This window comes from Protopterus annectens, chromosome 4.part0 (genome assembly GCF_019279795.1).
Source record: "Protopterus annectens isolate FY-2018-M chromosome 4.part0, PAN1.0, whole genome shotgun sequence".
Classification (NCBI taxonomy): domain Eukaryota; kingdom Metazoa; phylum Chordata; order Ceratodontiformes; family Protopteridae; genus Protopterus; species Protopterus annectens.
Window position 1 is genome coordinate 1,872,450,896 of NC_056733.1, and position 15,809 is coordinate 1,872,466,704.

Below are 15,809 nucleotides of genomic sequence, written 5' to 3' on the forward strand. Positions count from 1 at the left end.
GGATCAGGCACACATAGTGAGGATCAGACACACACAGTAAGGATCACAGACATGCAGTAAGGATCATACACATGCAGTGAGGATCAGACACACGTAGTGAGGATCAGACACAAGCAGTAAGGATCAGGCACATGCAGTGAGGATCAGACACACATACAGTAGTGAGGATCAGACACATGCAGTAATGATCAGACACACATAGGATCAGACACATGTAGCAAGGATCAGACACATACAGTAAGGATCAGACACACGTAGTGAGTATCAGACAAATGCAGTGAGGATCTGACACACATAGTGAGGATCAGCCATACGTAGTGAGGTTCAAACACATGTAGTGAGGATTACACACACACACACAGTAAGGATCAGCCACATGTAGTTAGGATCAGACATGCAGTAAGGATCAGACACACACAGTAAGGATTACACACATGCAGTGAGGATCAGCCACATGCAGTGAGGATCAGACACACATAGTGAGGATCAGACACACATAGTGAGGATCAGACTCATACAGTAAGGATCAGACACACGTAGTGATGATCAGACAAAGGCAGTAAGGATCAGACACATAAACCCATATATGCTGAGGCTGTTAAACATAATATTCTTAAACCCCCAAAATCTCAGTCATTGTACCTACAACAAATATTTTCAGCAGCCTCAAAAGCATTCCACCAAAACAACACCTTCCACAATGCATACTGCTATATCTCATGCATCCTCAGCTTCTAAGCCAATAAGGCAAAACTGAAAGTCATGGTTAGTTGTGTATCGGGGCCAAGATCTACCAGATCATGCATGAACCAGGTCATTGGATTGCAAGGAGTGGTATGACTCAGTCATAGTTCGTGTGGGTGTATATGACCTTAGACATACCCCTCTGGATTATATGAAAATAGACATAATGGATTTCTTGGATTATGAGTTCCAGGCCAGTAACAGACTAGCACTAAGCAGCATTCTACTGTCTCCAAGGAGGATGCCACTATATAAAAAAAGATGACTGACTTTAATAATTGGCTTAGTTTTTGGTGTCACTCTAAGGGGACCCAGTACTTGCCAGCATGGGAAGATATGGTTGAAAACCATTCTACTTTACCAGGGATGGTCTGCACATGTTCCCACTAGGCTTTCAGATTTTGGTTAAAGTATTGTCCACCTCAGTTGTGACTTTTTTTAGGCAATGCCAAACTGACAAGCCTTCCGACATAGCAAAACCAACTCAAAAATCCTAAAGGTGTTACTGCTCAGTACCAGGTATCTAAACAAGGAACTGCACTTCCTCCAAGCTCTGCTTATCCTGGAGAATGCAGATATTTGTGCAGTTACTGAGACATGGTTTAAAGCCTCAGACAGCACCCCAGCAGTGCAAGGCTGCAATGCCTTCTACATATTTAGACCACCTACTGCACAGGCAGGGACTAAGGGTGGAGGTGTTTTGATTTACATAAAAAACAAACATGCCTCAAGGCTGGTCACAGAGCATGAAATGCTTGAGATTCTCTACATCCAAATTATCATAGCTAAAATCCCATACCACATCCTTGCAAGCTATAGGTTCCCCCTCTATGACCCAGGAAACCCATAACACAAACATAAACTTACTGGAAAGACTCACCATTCAACACAATACCATATTCGTGGGTGATTTTAGCTGCAGTTGTACATGACATAAAACCGGCTGGGACCCATGCTAACCCTGAAGAAATTAGGAACTATTTTAAAACAAACTTCCTACTATTAAATGGTAACCTGGCAAAATTTCAAGCATCTCCTCAAACTCTGAAAATAATTCTGCCTATGCAGAATTTTTCACAGAGACCCTGTACAATCATGTTAACAGATACATGGAGACAGCTGTGCCTGCCAAGAATAAGCACAGAAGAAACTCAAAAAACAAGCCACACAGGTGAAATTCTAACATCAATAGGTTGTTTAACAAAAATAAGGAAGCCATGGCAAAAATTAGGAAGTATAACACCCAGCAGGATAAAATAATCTCTCATCAATCAACTCAAAGGGGAAATCAAGTCTACCAAAGTCAAATTTGAAGTAAAAATAACATCCTAAGCCAAGGACAACCATGTGTCTTTCTTTAGTTGTCTGCAACATCAAAGGCAGAACACAACGTGCAAAACTATTTGTAAATTGAGCCACCAACACTGAGCCAGAAGATATAGAAAATCTACTGTCTGACAAATTCAGCGCCAGCTTTACCCTTTTTTATTCCCAACCACCCCACAGAAAATACTATCGAACATAACCTCCTTGACTATCACTAGGCAGCAGGTCCACAACACACACTCCAAAGCAAAGAATACTACATCGTTGGGCCTTGATATTATCTCAGGATGCCTACTAATTAGCATGAAACTTGACCTGTCAGGACCACAAGAGTCTGTATCTAACCACAGCCTCCAGACAGGCTTCATGCCATGTGAAAGGAGAACTGTAATGGTCATCCTTCTGCACAAGGGTGGGTTATCTATGCATACTGGCAACTAAAGACCCATAAGTCTGACTGGTCTCATATGTAAAGCCAATGAAAGAATTATAATAGAAATAATTAAGCTTAACATAGGAAAACTTCAGACACCAGATCCAGCCCAGTTTGGTTTCATCAAGGGCAGACCATGTCTACTTATCCCAGTGGACTTCTTCGAGAAGGTCACCAAGACAATGGAGGAGGGCAATGACAGTGCATACAGCCTACCTTGATCTGCCCAAAGCATTTCTTACAATACCTCACACAGAATTAGTTATAAACCTCTATATCACCCACAGGATACTGTGCTGACTCTCGGATAGGATGCAAGAAGTTAGGATAGGTGAGTCCACCCACACAAATAGGCCAGTCGCTAGTGGAGTCCTTCAGGGACCTGTGTTGGGACTGAACCTTTTTTGGCAACTACTTCTCTAAAGTCAAGGCCAACATCAAGAAATTCTGGCTGACCAAGTTTTCAGATGTTTGCAAACTAGGTGCAGCCATGGAATGCCCCCAAGACACTAATATTCTCCAAGAAGGGCTGACTCAGACAAATAACTGGTGCCAGATTCACAGTCTACAATTCAGTGGTAAGAAATGCATACTATTATCCTTTGTGAGGTCAGATTACCCCTAGAGACTACCTCATTGTTAACGCACTCCTAAGCGCAGACCCAGGCACAGCTAGTTTCTGAGCAGTGGCAAATAATATTACATTTATTTTCTTGGGTTTTCTTGGAGTTGATTAGCAGTTTGTTAGCAGGGGACATTTGCAGAGGTCCATGAAGTTCAGTAGTGTCAGCTGCAGGCTAGAACGTGTTTTGTTATATTTAGTGAGAAGACGGTCATCAGCAGAAATCACAATATTGACATTTGGCAGTTCAATGGGGAGATCATTAGCAAAGAATGAGAAATGTAGGGGCTAACAATGAACCTTAGTTAAAACCAGTATTATTTATTTATTTATTTTACATTTGTTTACCGGGGAGGTCCAACTGGACAGAGCTGTCCATTTTCAGTGGAGGCCCGAGGAGAAAAGCTCCAGAACAATTGCTAAGATAAGATACTTACATGAGCATTGTGGTTTACACATTCAGTTATAAAAATATAGCAGATAATAACATGTGATTGCATAAGATATTTACATAAGCATAGTGGTTTAGACATACAATTAAAAGTATAGCAGGTAACAACATATGATTGTTGTTCATACACTATGTTTAGTAGAGATAATCTTGAAGATTTACTGAAGATAAGACAAGAAAGGCAAAACCAAAATAGGAGGAGAATATAGACAAGACCATATGAGGTGCATTGACATTTTAAGGGAAAGCTTTACAAATTAGTCTAGGGGAGAGTTAGTGGGTATAGATGTGACAGTTGTATTAAGAACTGCATTCTCAGAGAAGGAATTTTTACTATAAATTAGGATGGTTCTATCCTCAGGGTAGCTATGGAACCACTGTGTTGTGTGGTCACTGATATTTACCTTCCAGGTAATACTGGTTCATGACTAAGTTTAAAAAGCTCTTATCATATCTACAGACAGGCCAGTGGTGATGAGGTCATCATTCATGTTGTTATAGACAGAGTCAGTAGCAGTGATAACAGGTGTAAAGGAGCTGAAAGCATTATGAACGGCAATCTGTTCATCACAGAATAGGCCATAGCTATTATATGTTTAAATACTTGTTTGTTAAGAGATCTTCAAATATTTTTAACATTTGAAAATAGTTTTTGGTCCTTACGGTCGGAGAAAGAAGTGGTTTTGGGGAGATAAATTATAATGGGGTGTTTGAAAGCTGATGTTTCTATGTCAACAGTGTGAGATAGGGTACAGATGTATGTGAGAGGCTAGGCTATTTTCTTAGCTGCTAGCCTGTGGTATTAGGACCCAACTTGATTAGAATCTTTGTCTGAAATGTCAGAACAGTGAAAGATAGCAATAAAAGTAATAAAGGAGTAGAGTTGCAGGGTTGAAGCAATGTCTTTTGGTTGAATGGACAGACAGTGAGTGCTAGAAAACTATATGTGAGATCTTGTATAGTATACGGCAGAATATATCTGTGGTCTTCAGCAAATTTTAGTTTGGAGGTTGACCATCATTATTATTGACTGAGGAGTTCATCATAATACCTGTCAACTGTTTAATTTCTATTCAGAAAAACTTTGGCTTGAATGACCAGACAACTTGATTTTGTCTTAGAAACAGAGATTTTGCACTATTATAGTAGCTATGCTGGTTGATTTTCTAAGACTATGGAAGTGTTGATGCAGCTTTGACTTGGAAGGTTCTTATTTCCAGGCCTTCTAGGTGTTATTCCTTGACTTTTTTGGGGTTTTACTACCAAGGTATCTTTGAACTCTGAGTTCTCTATGGGTAAGCGAGATAATAGTTTTCTTTGTAGAGGAGAGGGAGGTAGCATTAACGTTGGAAACAGCAGCTGTGGAGTCAGATATAGTATGCAGTGAGGACTAGTCAATAAAATTTAAGGAACATGTTAAGATATAGTTGTTTATACTCAGGAAATGATCCATCAGTAACCATTGTGGTGGTCCTTTAGTTGTTCTGAAAGACCACTAGACAGTGTAGAACAATGATCACTTAGGCTATGTAGACGAACCTCTGAAAATAAACACCTGTGTTGTATGTTAGAAATGAGGAGACTGGGAGTTGCGCTATTATCTGGTATCTTTACCAGCTTTGCAAGACTGCATTGGTATAACATTGTTTAGATGGTAGGAATCAGGGCACATAGCATTAATATACAGGTCTCCTAGTATTATATTTTTTTGAGAACCCTTTTAGTAGGGTATTTCATTAGGGAGTTTCAGACAATGGGAGGATGCTTACTACCCAAGTAAAAAAGCTAAGTGCACCCACTTAAAGTTGTGTGACAGCACCAAATTTGTCCTTCTGTCATCTATAATGCCTGACTTACACAAGTACACAGTGCTACCAGAGGTATTCATTTGTGTTAGAAATATGCCACTTCCTCCACTGATGAAGCCAGGCCTTGCATCATTTATTATGATATGGTTGTTGCATACATAAAATGAGGGGCAAAAATCATCCTTCATCGAAGGATAAATAATTTCAGCAGGCAGCACATGGGGCTAGGTCACTTAACTATGAGAAATGAACAAATAATTCAAAAACGTATGAGTTCAAATTCATCTAAAAGTGCCATGTATGCTTTGCTGCAGGCTGTACTCAATGTATGCAGCATATTAAGGTTAAGTAAAGTAGTAACATTATAAAATAAATGTCATTTTATAGTACTAGAAACAACAGGAAGTACACAGAGTTGTAATAAGTAATGGTATTTAAATTTCTAGTGTCTATTACTATTTTTCTCCATGGTTAGTTTCTGCATATATAACGTCCATCTGGTATACCTTTAATAATGTTACTTTACATTCATTCTTAGAGAAAAATACACAGTCCCTTACCAGGTGGTTTAAGTCATCATAAATAGGATATTAAAAACAGAAAGATTGTAAATTATCACAGTAATGCAAATGTATTGTTTAAGTGAAGTGAGTACCATTTTGTACCTTTGTAAAATATGAATCATAACTGACTAAATCTTTAAGTAAACAGGAGCTAGACGAACAGAAAGATAGACCTCAACAGCTAATCCTTCTTCATTTTTGAATGTTGTGACTACCCTTGTACAGTCTCACGTAATGACAAGATACAAGTAAGAGAGAGAGAGAGAGCGACAGAGACAAAGAGACAGAGAAAGAGAGAGAGAGAGAGAGAGAGAGAGAGAGAGAGGATTGACCCATTTGTGCACGTGCTAATTTTGTAATTGACTAAAACAGCTGAAAATTAATAATAAAGGCACTGTTCAACCAGGGATTGTTTTTAAATCTAACCCTACAGTCTAAAGTATAAAAAACAACTGTAAGGAATGACCATGCTCAGTAAATTAATTGCAAATAAATAAGTAAATAAATAAATAAAAACTTGTGAGCTTTGATGAGTACAGTGGCTATAGTAGTTCCTCAGCTTTCTCAGCTACATCCTAGACGTTAATGAATAACATTAGATATTATGATTAAATACTTAAAATTGCATTGATATAACTTAAATTCAAGATTAATCAACTGTTTAAAACTAAGCATTGCACAAGAAAAGTAGGTAACCCCCAAAGCTTACAGCAATATAAAAGACGTTATGCATGAGACAAAAGACATGTCAAAAGTATGATAATTAGAATTATGCATCAAACTGATAACTAGTGTGTCTAGTACTAATGGTTAGAATGTTAACTGGAAGAGGCGAGCCTTTAGCAATCCTTTGAAACCACTCAGAATCAGGGATTCCCAAGGCCATCAAGGAAATAGAGGTGTGCAGTCTGGAAAGTGAGTTCCAGAGGGTCAAGATACACACCCAAAACTACTTGTACCCCAATGTGCCTAAAGGAAGAGAGTAGACCAGATAGTAGACTACCAGGAGCTGTTTTAGGTGGAGGGTCCATGTTGTACAGAGCTAAATGGACAGGTGCAAATTCTTATGGGTACTGTTCGATCGTAGTGGTGGACACTGATGATTCTGAAACACTGACATAATATAACAGTAATGGGATGTACCTATTAGTAGCCAGACAGCTAATTGCAAACAATACCCAGTTTCAGGTACAAGGGCTGTGATGCAAGAACTGCCATGGAACTTGATATACTGATGTAGTTCACTTTCACAGCTGTGGAACCAGGTAATTATAGGTATCTTATTATCATTTAATCTGTGGAAAGAATACAGAAGAGATTATCTGGGCCAGGCTGTGGAATTTCTGAATGCTAGTTCTCTGGTACTTGATCAACAGCATGACTTCACTCAGCAGAATTCTTGTCAGTCCACACTCCAGCTTCATCCAATTCTGTGAAAGAGGCTTGCAGACACTTTTGTCATTTTACCTGCTTCACTGTTCTTTTTAAATGTGTAGGCATATTAAAAGAGTACACAACTCAGCAACCAGACAGAAGAATTCTAATTAATGCCAGAAAGAACTGCAATAGTCTAGATGGGGAAAAAATCAAGGTATAAATGACCACATCTAGATCCTCATGTGGAAGTTGATGGTTGGTCTGGAATATGTTCCTTAGATGACAGAAATAAGTCTTAATAATAGCAAGCATGCATCCTCTAATGTAAATCTATCATCAAGGTTAACCCCATAATGCCAAGATTACACAGCTGAGGAACACACTGTAACCACCGACCTCCACTAATATTGCAGGATTCAAGGTCAGGAAACTGGTGTCCATATCTCTGGGCATGGCATATGCATCAATGACAAAAAACATGTATATCTGGACTCTTAGCCAATTCCAAATCATGTATACAGTTCAGATTATCCACCATGGAATCCATGACCACTGTATTATCCCAAGGGAAGACAATTTAAAGCTGTGAATTATTAGTTAGTAACGGTAATGCAATTCTCTCCTCCAAATTAAGTCTTCCCGATACAACATATGCATGGTAAGCAAAACAAGAACCCGGATTGACTCCTATGTGGTATCACAGTCCAGAGGTTAGGAGGAAGAGGATTTAATTTCAGAAATTACATTCACTGAATGCCAAGGTAGGGGGACAAACCAAGCTAAAAACACTCCTGAGAGACCTCAGTAAGTATGCTATTTTTGCAGCAGGAGCCCGTAATCAAATATGTTAAATACCACAAACAGATGAAGAAGGACTACTAAAGACTATGTCCGTGGTCCCATGGCATTAGAAGATTATTCAAATCCCCAGTAAGAACTGCCTTCAGTATGCTGTCAAGTCCAGACTGTGGTCTGAAATGGCTGACAGAATCAGTGCCTGAGCTGTGAGTCAGTCTGCACATACACTGCATTTTTCAGAAACTTGCTTACGAATGGAAAGTTTAAAACATGGCTGTAGCTGTTGATGTTGTTAGGGACCAAGATGGACTTCTAAAGAAGTGTAGTCACTAAAGCCTATATTAATGAAGCTGGAAAACCCAACACTCAAGTAATAATATAATACAAAGTATAATCCAAGACTTCCAGGCAAGGTGTAATCAACCTAATTTGGCAAGAGTCATGTAGGAGCACAATGTATGCTTGAAATCAAGGAACTAAATGCTTGGCAAAACAACATGAGACAGTGAAATAATCTAGGCTATCTTCCCCTGAGAGCATGTTGTGAGGCATACCTGATCTGAGAGACGAAAGTTTAGCTGCAAAGGACCAAATAGGCTCACATGGCTCATGCAAAAAGCAGCCCTTCCAATGGGAAGCTAGGTTGGACTGTACAAGCTGTCAAGTACTCAAAATAGGACAGCAAATCAGTTGGATAAAGCAAAAACCTCACTAGGGGGGAAAAACAATGTGGACTTCTTTTTATGTATTTCTGAATGGTAAACAATATATAATCTGCATCTATCCTAAGGTTATCCTCCAAACCATCACTACCCATGCTGAAGTCTTCACTCAATCTGGCAGTGTTCAAAGGTTAAGTTTAAACCACAGTTTATGAGCCAATTTATGGGTAAGGCATATGTTATAGCGGGCAAAACATTCCTGTGAAAATGACACAGCTTTTAGTAGGCCAATACAAGTCCACTTACCTTGTCTACACAGGGCTTCACAAGCAGCTGAAGCAGAACAAAACAGAGAGATTCTATTCTGATGTGACAAGTTTCAAATTCCTGTACTGCATCACCTTAAGATTGATTGGTTTGTTTGGCTGACTGATGTATTTATTTACATATCTATCTGTTTATGTGTTCATTTCTTTCTTTCTTTAATAAATATTTAATAATGACGGTAGACTGCTGATCCACCTGAACCATTTTCAGACTCACGCCTGTTAAGAGTACAAAAATGATCACGGTGCAGTCATAGAGTGGTGAAAACATGAGAATGTTGTTTGTCTTTCTGGCTTTTCCCGGTTAGGGGTCGCCACAGCGGAACTCCGGTCCGCTAATGATTGGCAGTAGATTTTTATAGTGCCAAGTTGCCAGCCTGATGCCCAGCCTTTAGCAAAGGCACGCCCATTCACACATGTCTTTTGGAGGCCACTCGACCATGGGGAGGACATGCAGACTCCACACAGAAGGCACTCCAGACAAGAATCGAACAGGAGAACCTCTTGCTGTGAGGCAACAATGCTACTGCTGTACCACCGCAGCTTGGTGAAAACATGAGAATAAATGAGGTAAAAGAAAACATAAGTTTGCAATGCAACATACTATGTACAAACAACTCAGAGTAAAAATTGGCACTGACAACAAATTAATATATGAATTGCACAAATGATTTACATTACTTACAAGTACTGGTAGAAGACAGAATATAAAGAATGGATAGGAAAGGAAGAATAAGTTTAAAGGCGAGAAAAAGAGAAGAAAAAAAATAGGAACTGAATATTGTAGAGCAGAATAGAAGCATAGGTTAAAAGGACATTGATTGTTTTGGATGCCATTATACTGAGAGGTACTAATCAGAATGGCGAGGAGTTGTAAGTGAATCTGTATACACAGAAGTGTGTGGGATGGTAGGTAAAGGGTGTTGATATTATAGTGCTCCTTGTATGCGATAGCATCTGCGTGTAGCTTTTTTAAATAGCTATGTTAAGTTAGTTCTGAACTTACTGAAGGGAAAATTACAGGAGGATGCATGCAGCAGAGCTCAACAGGAAAATGGACCAGGCAGTAGTTAGACTATGGGACTGATTCTACCATTACAATCCCCCCCACAGACACAGACAGACAGACACACACACACACACACACACACACACACACACACACACACACACACACACACACACACACACACACACACACACACACACAAATCCTGTATCAAGTTGCCACAACTGCTGTTACTACTGGATGAAATGCTAGGTCGCCAGTGTGTATCAGATGAGAGATCACACTTTGTTTGATTCAGACTGAACTGGCCCCTCAGTATTATACCTGCATAGTGAGTAAGGGAGTCCAAACCAAAGTACCTGTCTTGGACTATCTTTGAAAGCCATGGATAGTTCATAAAATACAGCTGGATAAAAGGCGATATAAAGTTTCAATGCATGCAGGCATCAAAACAGGAATTACAGCCACCTCATGTTACATGGAAGGCCCAAGGCTACAGCATAAATTGAGGTCAACCATATGTATAGTCTCCTGCATTCTGCAAAGACATGATGAGATAGTCTAAGATGGCTAAATGGAGAAAATCCATCAACATGTTATCACAAGCAATAAACGGTAACATAAATTTACCAGCACAACTTAGTAAAAGCAGACAATGAGATATTGCCAGTACAAACTTAGCAATATTTCCCATTATTCAAAATAATAAGTATATTGCACATATAGTACCAGATCAATTAACTGAAAATGTAGGAAGAAAATCATCAGTGGAAAACAAAATCATTTAATTGTAAAAGTGGCAAGAAAAAGTGGAACAATGTAAAAATAATAAAAAAACTTGATATATCATCAAATTATTGAGATGAAAATAAAATTCAGGTTGTGTGTACTCTCCAGTTTAAAAATAAAAATATGGCATCCAACACAGTAAATCACTGAGTAAGAATAATTGTAAACTACAAAGAAATAATGGATTATAAAATTCATTAACAAATAAGGAAAAGTTCAAAATTAAAATGGATAAAAATACAATGGCTCTGGTTTATTTTTCAACAGGAAAGGCAGTGAGCTGTAGCTCATCCAGGTCCATGTGTTGAAACTCCTGATCTGTGTCAAGCTAGTTGAAATCCTGCTGGATGAGAAACCAGCACGGACTGCTGTGATTTCACATCAACAGTGAACAATTCATTGACTTTTTTTTTACAAAGAGGAAAACCTTTATACTTCTATCTTTGAGAATTCACTATCACAGAAAGGGGAACAGTCACTTGTCCATATACAGGACTTTTCTCCTCTATCTACGATAGAATCCTTCATTTTAAGGTTGTGGCTTTTAGTTATGGAGACACTGGGAGAAACACAAGTATTTACCTCACAGCGGTTTGTCTCTTGAGATAACTGACAGCATACAAATAAAGCAGAAATGGCCAAATAAACTGGAAGATAGACTTTTGCGAATAAATGCAGTTTCAGATAAACAGGAGAGGTGTGCACCACTAGATTTAAAATTTATAAACTGTGACTATGAAAATGGGCCCAAAATGAACCTGCCTGATATAAATAGCAGCAAACAATCTTTAGTGTTCATAGAACACTGGGAGTCCAGAAAAAGCATTCAGCTTGAAAAGAATCAGTAAAGTAGGTAATTACAAATGACAATTAAAGTAGATAGATAAGGCATCCAGATCCAACATCTAATAAAGACTGTCCCATAAGCAACATATTATAAACTAAATTTAATTATGTAAAAGATTCAGCTCATCCCAAAAGCAAAGCCATGTTAAAATACAAATTCCCAAGCAGCTCTGTGGAAGCAATGCTGTAAGGTGTAATTGAGATACAGTACTTAAAAGCTGCAAAGCTAGACTGCAAACCAGCTGTGAAATTCAGAATTTATAGTAATCCACTGAAAACCTGCATAGTCCTCAGCCAAAAGGGGGATCTAGTATCTGACATCTTGGAAGGACGCAATTGATAGACCACAATGCTTTGCCAGAGATGGCCTTCATCTGTCTCTCCTGGGCTTCAGGATTCTGGCAAAGGCTCTTACCTCCCCCATAGTGCCTTTTTTAGGCAAAGGCATGAGCACAAAATTGCCAACATGAAAAATTGTTCTAAACGAAATTTAAAGGTCATGCTGCTAAATGCTAGGAGTCTTAGCACTCATTGCAATCATTGCAAGCATTCCTTATCCCTGAAGGATGAAATCCAAAAACAAACTGGCCGTAATCTTTTATTATAAAACGTAAGCGCTTTTCAGGTTAAAAAAAACTTCATCAGATAAACTTCACATAATCATGACAGTCTTTAAATGTTAAAACATTTCTAAAAGCAACCAATTTACTTTCTATACTTAACCCGCCTTTTCTTTAAGGCTGGTTTTAAAGGTACAGAACTATTTAACCCAGGTGGATTGTCAGCAGCCAACTGTATGATCCAGCTTAACTCTGCATACTCAGTATCATTGACAATGTCCCTCCCCCTTTTTTCATCTGTGTAACATGCAGAACCATAAAAACAAAAGTATGATCTAGAAAGCTGGAAACATGCTGGTACAATGCATTATGTTTATCCTTCTGTCTAATAGATGGCAAATGGTGCAGTATTCTTGTTTTTAACTTACAGTTATTTTTTCCAACATAAAAACTCAGACATGACTTGCAGCATGTCAAGTAAACCACATTCTCTGTATGGCAATCTGAGTAAAACTCAAATGTGTACTTTTTGTTTGTAAGAGAATGTATAAAATAATTTAAACCACTCACATTTGAACATACTTTGCAATGCCTACGGGGAAAAGTTCTTGTTCTCATGTGTGCAGAGGAAATACTGTTAGCCTTCTTATTATTTTTTTAAACCAGGTTCTATGTGTACCGCACATACAGGTGTAGCTGAAGAGATAAGGGTTCCTTCCTACCTGACTCTGGTGACACCCCTATAGGCCCAACACACCAAGGTGGCAAGAGGGACAGATTTTATTCTAAGTGACACATCTAGATTAAAAAGGCAATAGCACAACCATAAACAAATTATTTCAACAGTGCACCAGTTAGCAATAAAGCAAGGTGAGATATGGATGCAATAAAAACATACATTCACCCTCTTCCCCAGAACTCAACAGAAGAAAGTCTTGACATTGAAACATGCACAAAGAAGGCAATATCAATGAGCAGTAAAGCTTTATAATGCATCAATACAAACATGTGAAAAAATGCAATGTCATTAAGCAATAAAAGAGTCATGATACAACAATACAGACATGAGCAAATGCAATGTCACTGAGCAGCAAAATTCTTGAAGACAGCAGTACTAACACAAGCAAAATGCAATGTCATTGAACAATGAGGATTTATAATGCAACAATACAAATATGAGAAAATGTAATGTCATTGAGCAGTAAAGATTCTTTAAGGCAGCAGTACTAACATGGCAAAATGCATTATCATTGAAAAATAAAGATTTATAATATCACAATACAAATATGAGAGAATGCAATGTCATTCAGCAGTACTAACAACCTCTACCCCCTTTGATCAATTCTAAACAGACCAACTATGAAACACTCTATTATACCCTGTTCACTGGCCAGTGACTATTTACAGTCTTGCTGCCGGCATGATGGGGCCCAAGTTGGAGCTCATATGGATCCCAGTTATTTGTAATCCACAAAACATTTGGGGGGACCACAATCTTATAAAAATATAAAAATATAAAAATGATGACCACAGCCTCTCACCACTTCATCGAGAATATCCTAGTGACCAGGCGCTGTACTTCCTCTGATGAGAAAAGTAGAAAATTGTCCACCAGAACTCTGGTAATCATCTATGGCTTCTCTGTACTAGGCCCAAGGGAGACTCCTTTTCTTGCTGAATCATAGCAGGCATGGAGCTACTGGTTTCAGACTTCTCTCCTGATTCCACAAAGTACCATCATCCAGGATTTCAGCCAGAGACAGACACAATCTGCTACTTCACTTCCCTGTCCCAAAGCACTAGAAAAGAAAATACAGTCATGCTGCAAGGCTATTTTCCCTTCAGCTAGGTGTTTCAGTCTTCCCTCCTTCAGCTAGTGTTTCAGTCTCCTCTTTCACTTTCAAAATGGTCTTTTATATTCCTGAAAAGGAGCTCCACCTTGTGGTGTAATGGAAAATTACAGTTTATTACTTCTACATGAAATACAGTGGGAGCTACACTCTTCCCCCACTTGAAAATCTTGGGTCCCCCCAAGTCAAAGGTAGATTAGCAGAAGATATTTACAAACACTAATGCACTATCAACTGAACAAAATGTTTGCATTCAAAAGGTACATTCCACCAAGGGTAAACAGCCTTATGTTTAACTTGGGATGGGGTGTCACCACTGGAGTAGGAGGCATAGGGATTATGAGTGCAGATCCTCCGATGAGCTGTGGTCACAGGTTCCTGTGCACTATGTCCAAACTGTTAAAGGTCAGTCTCTGAGGGGGCCGAATCAGTCTCTGCAGTTTTGGTTTGGAAGAGACAGCTAAGGAATTTTGCTTGTAAGGTTTGTCACTCAGATCACATTCAATGTCTAGTTCTTCAGTAGGCATATTGTCTACTTCTAAGATCTCATCTTGTATAACTTCACTTTCATTTCCCATAACGGTATGACTATCCTCAGCACTATTTTCTGAAGTTTGCATAGCAGGGCCTCCATCATTATCAGGTTCTGCAAGAGGCACAGAATCATTACTTAGTCTATTGTTAGGTCTGGGCTGCTCAAAATGACAAGGAATGAATTCCGGTGCATTTACATTGAGATTACAGCCCACGGGGTCTTGAACATCCTCATAAAAAAGCCCACTGAAATCCCAGTCATCACTGTCCTCCTCTCCTTCAGCAGGAGGAAGCATAGGCTCTTGAATATTGAAGAGGATAGTTCCTCCCTGCCTTAGCCTTCTGGATCACCTTGAGTTAGGCTTTCACTGAGCCATTCTGGGTTCTGGATTCATGAGCCTCGCTGATTTTGCCAAAGGCAATAAGTTGTTTCGGTGCCAGGTTTTTATGGGTCCTTCTTTCCCCTCAGGGCAAACTTGATAGACAGGGATATTAGGTAGCTGAGAACAAATTATGTAAATCTCAGATCCCCAGCAGTCAGCTAATTTATGCTTTCCTTGTAGTCCCAAATTTCTCAAAAGAATTCTGTCCCCTGGCTGCAAGTCATGCATCTTTACTTTTTTGTCATAGTGAGCCTTGTTTCGCTGATGTCTTTGTCCTGTTGATTTTTCAGCAAGCTCATAAGCCTGTCTGAGGTTCTTCTTGAGTCTCTCTACATAACTGCCATGAGATTGCAAGGGTGTATCATCAGCTGTGACTCCAAAGGTGACGTCAACAGGAAGACAAGCTTCTCTTCCAAACATTAGGAAGTAAGATGAGAATCCTGTAGCATCATTTTTAATACTGTTGTAAGCATGCACCACTGTGGCTACATGTCTAGTCCACTGACTCTTCTTCTCAGCAGATAGTGTCCCCGCATTTATATCACGTTATCGAAAGATGAAAATAGCGAATGCTATTTTATTGGCCACAAAACATTTAAACATGAAAATATTGAACATTCAGAACAGCAAATTTTTTCCCATGGAAAAAATTTGCTGCTCCAAAACACACACACACACACAACACAAGCACATCAAACAAACAGCAACCACACACATATACTTAAATT

General features: G+C 39.0%; 1 protein-coding gene across 1 annotated transcript in view; it reads right to left on the reverse strand.

Moving 5' to 3' along the window:
* LOC122800055 (leukotriene C4 synthase-like) overlaps positions 1-15,809 on the reverse strand; it is a 472,737-nt gene that overhangs the window by 7,364 nt on the left and 449,564 nt on the right. The window lies entirely within an intron of this gene.